Source organism: Sapajus apella, unplaced genomic scaffold (assembly GCF_009761245.1).
Source record: "Sapajus apella isolate SASKATOON/1434 unplaced genomic scaffold, GSC_monkey_1.0 scaffold25, whole genome shotgun sequence".
In the NCBI taxonomy this organism is placed as follows: domain Eukaryota; kingdom Metazoa; phylum Chordata; class Mammalia; order Primates; family Cebidae; genus Sapajus; species Sapajus apella.
Window position 1 is genome coordinate 8,439,305 of NW_022436965.1, and position 5,746 is coordinate 8,445,050.

At 45.2% G+C, this 5,746-nt stretch overlaps 1 long non-coding RNA gene across 1 annotated transcript; it reads right to left on the reverse strand.

Moving 5' to 3' along the window:
• Window positions 1–332: 332 nt before the first annotated feature.
• LOC116560040 lies at window positions 333–3,880 on the reverse strand. Its single transcript, XR_004272755.1, has 2 exons — window positions 3,558–3,880; window positions 333–804 (listed from the first exon to the last, which is right to left on the reverse strand). It is a non-coding gene; the product is annotated as an uncharacterized LOC116560040 (long non-coding RNA).
• Window positions 3,881–5,746: the final 1,866 nt, after the last annotated feature.

Genomic DNA, 5,746 nt, shown 5'->3' on the forward strand with positions numbered 1-5,746 from the left:
TGCACTCCAGCCTGAGTGACAAGAGCAAAACTCTGTCTCAAAAATAAATAAATAAAGTAAAAGTCATGGAAAGGGCATCTGAGAGACTCACAGGAAGAAACTGCAGCAACCTGCCTAGACAGATGCTTAGGTGGGAGGTAGTGCACGCAGCCTTGTATTCCAAGTCAGGCACACCAGAGTTTGCCTGTCAACTGTCTCATGATTACTGACTGATGTTGAGCAACTTACTGAACCTCTTTGAACCTCATTTTCTTACTATATAAGTTGAATATATCTACCTTTTAGATGGGTGTTAAAGTGCTGAACAAGTGAAAATGACAGACCCTCAATCAATGTAACCCTCCTCTTTTACCTCTTAAGGCAGAAACATCATTGAGCATCAGATGGTTTTCTGAATTGCCATTCATTGTCAACTATATCATTCAGATAGTTACTGACCACCTTCTATGCATTGGGCCCTATGCTAGATGCTGAAGGATGCTAAAAAAATGCAGGCTATCAAAGAGACGATAATACAGTTGCGAGATGATATGAGGAGAGATCAAAGGGGGAGTAAATGTCCTAGACGGCAACCCATCAGAGCCCTCACAAAGCTGCGCCCCATTCATGAACAAAGGAGCATGCAGACGGTGAGTGCTGTGCGTGATGTGCTGGTGGACAAAGGGCGCTGTGAGTTCAGAGTGCGGTGAGGTCACTGAGGGCTGGGATGTGCTGGAACGGTTTCAAGGAACAGGAGAAAGGTGAGCCAGGCCTGGAACCTAGTTAGCATTTGGAGAGCAGAATCACTGGAGGTGTGTGAAGTGACTGAAGGAAGAAGAGAGGAAAGGAATGATGTGTTAAGTGGCAAAGACCCAGCCATGGAGCAAGGTGAGCTTAGGGGACGTCTGGTTTGACCGTGTAGGAAGAGTCCCGGGAGAGAAAGCTGAGAAGGAGGCTGGTGTCAGATTATGGGAAGCTTTGGAGGTCGGGCTAAGTACATCAATTTCCATAATAAGCAATGTGTGTTTCATTGTGTGCTCTAGGGCACACAGGTCCACCTCCAACCCACACTCTGCATTTTTTAATGCACTTATTCTGTAGTATGCATATATTGTACTATTTTCTCTATTGGATATATATGTCATACTGTGCCCTAAGGAATATAAATTCCACAGGATAGGTCGCATGAAGTTTTCCTAAGCTGATGTGATTAATGAGGTAGCCGATCTTGGAAGCTGGAGGTAAGGAAGGCTTAGGGATGTCCATGGAGAAGCTGGGAGAATACTGCTCTGATGGTTTGTAGGATGTGTCTCCACACTTGGGGCCTCTCCAAATGTTGACTTTAATGCTCTTAGAGTTTCCCTGATGGTTTGGACCTCTAGTTTGAACAACACCAGTGTAGAACATATTTGATGTTATTTCCCATATACTAATATCGGAATCCTGAAATATAGGTGTTACATGGTTTGGCTGTGTCCCCACCTAAATCTCATCTTGAATTGTAACTCCCACAATTCCCACATGTCATGGGGGGCACCTGGTGGGAGGTAATTAAATCATAGAGGTGAGTCTTTTCCGTGGTGTTCTTCTCGTGATAGTGAATGAGTCTCATGAGATCCGATAGTTTAAAAAATTGGCGTTTACCTGCACAAGCTCTCTCTCTTTGCCTGCCACCATCTATGAAAGACATGACTTGCTCCTCCTTGCCTTCTGCCATGATTGTAAGGCCTCCCCAGCCATGTGGAACTGTAAGTCCATTAAACCTATTTTTCTTCCCATTCTCAGCTATGTCTTTATCGGCAGCATGAAAATGGGCTAATACAAAGTAGAAGGACCATTTCTGCTGAAGGATCTTAGATCTTCCAGATTCTTTTAGATTTTGCCTGATCAAACTTGACTCTCCCAAAGTCAAGTTTGATTGACTCCTTGACTCTCCCAAAACAAACCAAGCAAAGCCTGTTCAGCTAACAGTAGAACTGCTGCAGGTTTGTAATTCCCTTGTTCTCTAGAGACCCCTGTGCCTTGATATTACCAGTTGTCCTTTCTCAGCTTAACTCCAAAGAAGAAATCAACCAAAAACCTTGGGAATCCAGTGACCAAGGGCAAAAGGCAAGAATGGTGCAGTACAAACATGGCCTGCCTGGATGTTTGCTTTGGTTTAAAGAGTTACTAGGGATAGTATACTAACCTTTTATTTTGCAGGGGCCTTTACTTTCCCGGTAAATAACTGTTTTTAAAGTAGCAGTTACTCCATGTGACTGGGCAAACAGATCCTTAAAATAGATCTGACTCCTTTCTGTGGATCAGCCAGGGTGGCAGCAGTGACACCAGGGCCATTTGTCCCAATTTCATGCCAGGAAAATGGTCAAGCCGTAGTGTCTGGGTTCCTTTTCTACCCAGGGCACAGACGTTAATCTCACGGCCTCTTGAAGCCATAGCCTGCGGTGGCCCCGACTACCACCAAAGAGTAGACTCCACACACAAGTGTCTGCAGCCCCAGGCACTGAGAGAGACCCTCCCAGGGGGCATGCACAGGGACCGTCTTACTGGCCTGGAGTAGATCACTTTGGTTTCACAGACTCTTTTTAGCGTGGTTCTCCATAGCAAGGGCAGCTAATGGGTGGAGGTGGATAAGGGGACTGGGAAGAGGCCATTCATAGTGGTTCCTACAAGGAACATGGTCAGTAACTCCCCTGCCCAACAGGAGCCCGCTCCTGCATTTGGGGATCTGTCGCTACTAGGTTGACTGGGTCATGCCAAGCCCTCAAGGCCCTGGATGCTGACCATCCTCAGCCTGTTTTTCTCCCTGCTTCCTAAGTATTTCCTACTGGAGTAAGACCAGCTTTTTACAGGCACCCCCCAAGTCACACACACACATGAACCGTGTGACAGTCTTCTCTTCTGGCCTTCGTTCATGCTATTCTTTCATCCTGATAAGTTCTTTCCTTTCTCCTGTATCCATTCAAATCCTTCCCACCCTTCAAGGTCTGGTGTAAACCTACTCCCTCCATAAAGCCTCCTCAGAATGTTCCTGTTTGGTCCTGCTTCTTGTCTCATTTCAAGTGGGTCACTTCAGTCTCCCCATGTAGTTTGCAAGCCCCAGAAAGCAGAGGCCATGTTGGGTCCTTTTCGCGTGTCACCCACATCCCCTAAAATAGCTCTCATTTCCTGTACCACTTATCTCTCCTTCGTAGTTTACTTAAAAAAAAAAAAAAAAAAAAAAAAAAAACAACAAAAAAAAACTTTTTCCCCCCCATAAGTCACTGGGAATGATGCTATTCACTTCTGAAATGCCCATAGCTACTGGCACAAAGCTGGCGATCAATACATGTTTACTGATTGGATAATTTATCAATAGCCTATATTGAAGAGACAAAATAGTAACTAAAATGATAAAAGCTTGAGCACAGTCCATGAATCTTACTTTGGATCCTTGAAAATGACCATGTCTAAACACATAATGGCCTTTTCATGCAGTTCTCTTTCATTTAATTACCTAATGAGGGAGTTTGACTCCAGCTTCTCTTATGTTCATTTACAACAATTCAAACTAGTAAACTTCAAGTGAACATCCTCACATACTGGATCTTGATCATGAGATCTGAGGTCCTGCTCCTGGAGAAGAGAGTGGAAGATACTTCATTAGTCACCAACCAATCATTTCCCACTCAGCCCTAATAGGGAGTAAGCATGACAGCTATGAGCAGTAGCCACAGGCTGTTCAGGGCAAGGGAAAACATAGGGAAAGAGATCCAAGGGATGCGAAGCTGGAATGAAGGGTTTCAGCTTCGAAAGGAGAAATTGATTGATTCTCAATCTACATACTGTGGCCAGAAGTGGCCTGAAGACCAGTTATGCAAGTGGCATAGCAGACACCAGAACCTGATGAGACCTCCAAGGGAGGGAAGCCAGGCCAAAGCTCTCTCTGGGGAGCAGCCAAACCTTCAACAGTCATGGAACAAAGTCAGGAAAAGTCCCTGAGAGGAGCTAAATTTATCCAGGTTGCCTCTAGTGCTTGAGGGCATGAACTTAGGGGGAAAAAAAAGAGCAAATGAGAGATTATTTATATGCCAGAGAGAGAGAGACCAGAAAAGACAGGACAGTACCTATGACTGATGGTCTGCAACAGCACAAGAGGGAGATCTCACTGATGTTGACCAGCAGCAGCTGCCTAGCCATATCTCTGTGTGTGTGTGTGTGTGTGTGTGTGCGTGCTGCTTTGTGTATATATCTGAGGATCTTTATACTAGGGATTTAGAGTGGACAGAAGATCAGGAATGACACCAAGCTTCCACTACCTCTGATGGCTCCTAGGCATGTAATATTTTCCTGGAGAACTAGGTAAACAGCTGAGAGTTACAAAAGCATGCCAGCTCCTACCCAATGCTTGGAGAATGCAATACTCAGGATACGATAGCTTGGTAACATAATGGCAGAATCCCACCTACTGATGGATCACAGAGAAAATGCTGAGATTGTTGTCAGTCTGGAAAATGTTTCTAATCTGGAAGGAGCTGGAGGAAGCCGTGATAATGCCCACTCAAGGGTGGCTCTCAGTAAGTGGGCGGGAGGAAGCAGGAGGTGATGGAGCGCTTGCTGAGTAGCTATTGGTAGTTTTCTGTAAATACTCTCTCATTCAGTCCTTTGAGGTAATTATCATCTCCAATTTATAGATGACAACACTGAGACTCATGGAGTTTACATAACCTTAGCAAGGTCACCCTGATAATAAGGATTGAAGTAAAGGTTCAAACTTCGGCTGCCTAGCTTCAAAGACTAGGCTTTTTCTACCCTACTGCCGTGATTCCTAGCTCTCTCTACACCCGTCAAGTCTAAAATCAGCCAGAGAACCTCCAGGGAGAGCCTGGTGTAATCAGGACATGTGAGTTCTTTGCTCATAAAACCCCCTGCATCTTGGACCAATCAAAAGATAACAATCAACCAACACCTTCCCTGGGCCAACCAACCACTCTCCTACTTGGAACTTCTTCCAAAGGGACGTTTTTCTCCGAAAATGTTTAATGAGATGAAAGGTGGCTGTTGTTGCATTTTCCCTGTGCTTTCAGCATGTGATAACCCTTCTGGTCATGTCCCAGTCTTCTTGGTCTTTGCCCTCAGCACTGTGAAAGTACATATTTGCCCAACCTTTATACCACATAGCTCTGAGCAGCACATGCTCTGATCTGGCTGAGTTCACTTAACAGAAGGGTGGGTGGCCTCCTACTGACCCTTTCAGGAAACACCTGTCCTCACCTGGTTCCCCTGGGGCCCATGCTGGTGGCAACTGTGCTGGGATGGGGGCAGAGTGCGCGGGAGCCATTTCTCCACAGGAAATCCAGAAACAGTCCCACCAACTTCTCCAGGATTAACCTTTAATGCCTTCAGCCTCACTTAAATCTTCACACTTCCCTTTGTCACTTCAAGCATTAGCTACATGTAATTGTAACCCATGTTCAATACTCAGGAGGAAAAGAAGCAATAAGAAGCTCACACCATGGTTCGCTTATTCAGAGACGAGGGTCCATTCTAGGAGTTCCCTGTATTCTTCCTTACTCTTCCCATCCTAAGGCTGGTGCTCCTTGGGATTTGGGCATCTTCTGTTCTCGGTGTGTTTATTCTCCCCAGGAAATCTCATCCTTTATTATGGCAATGATCCTTAGATCTCTCTCTTCTCAGACCTCAGCACCCACCTGTCTACTAGAAACTTCCATTTAGAAGTTCCTCAGGATGAAATACATGTTCAGTAACTCATTGCTGAATGTGTGGA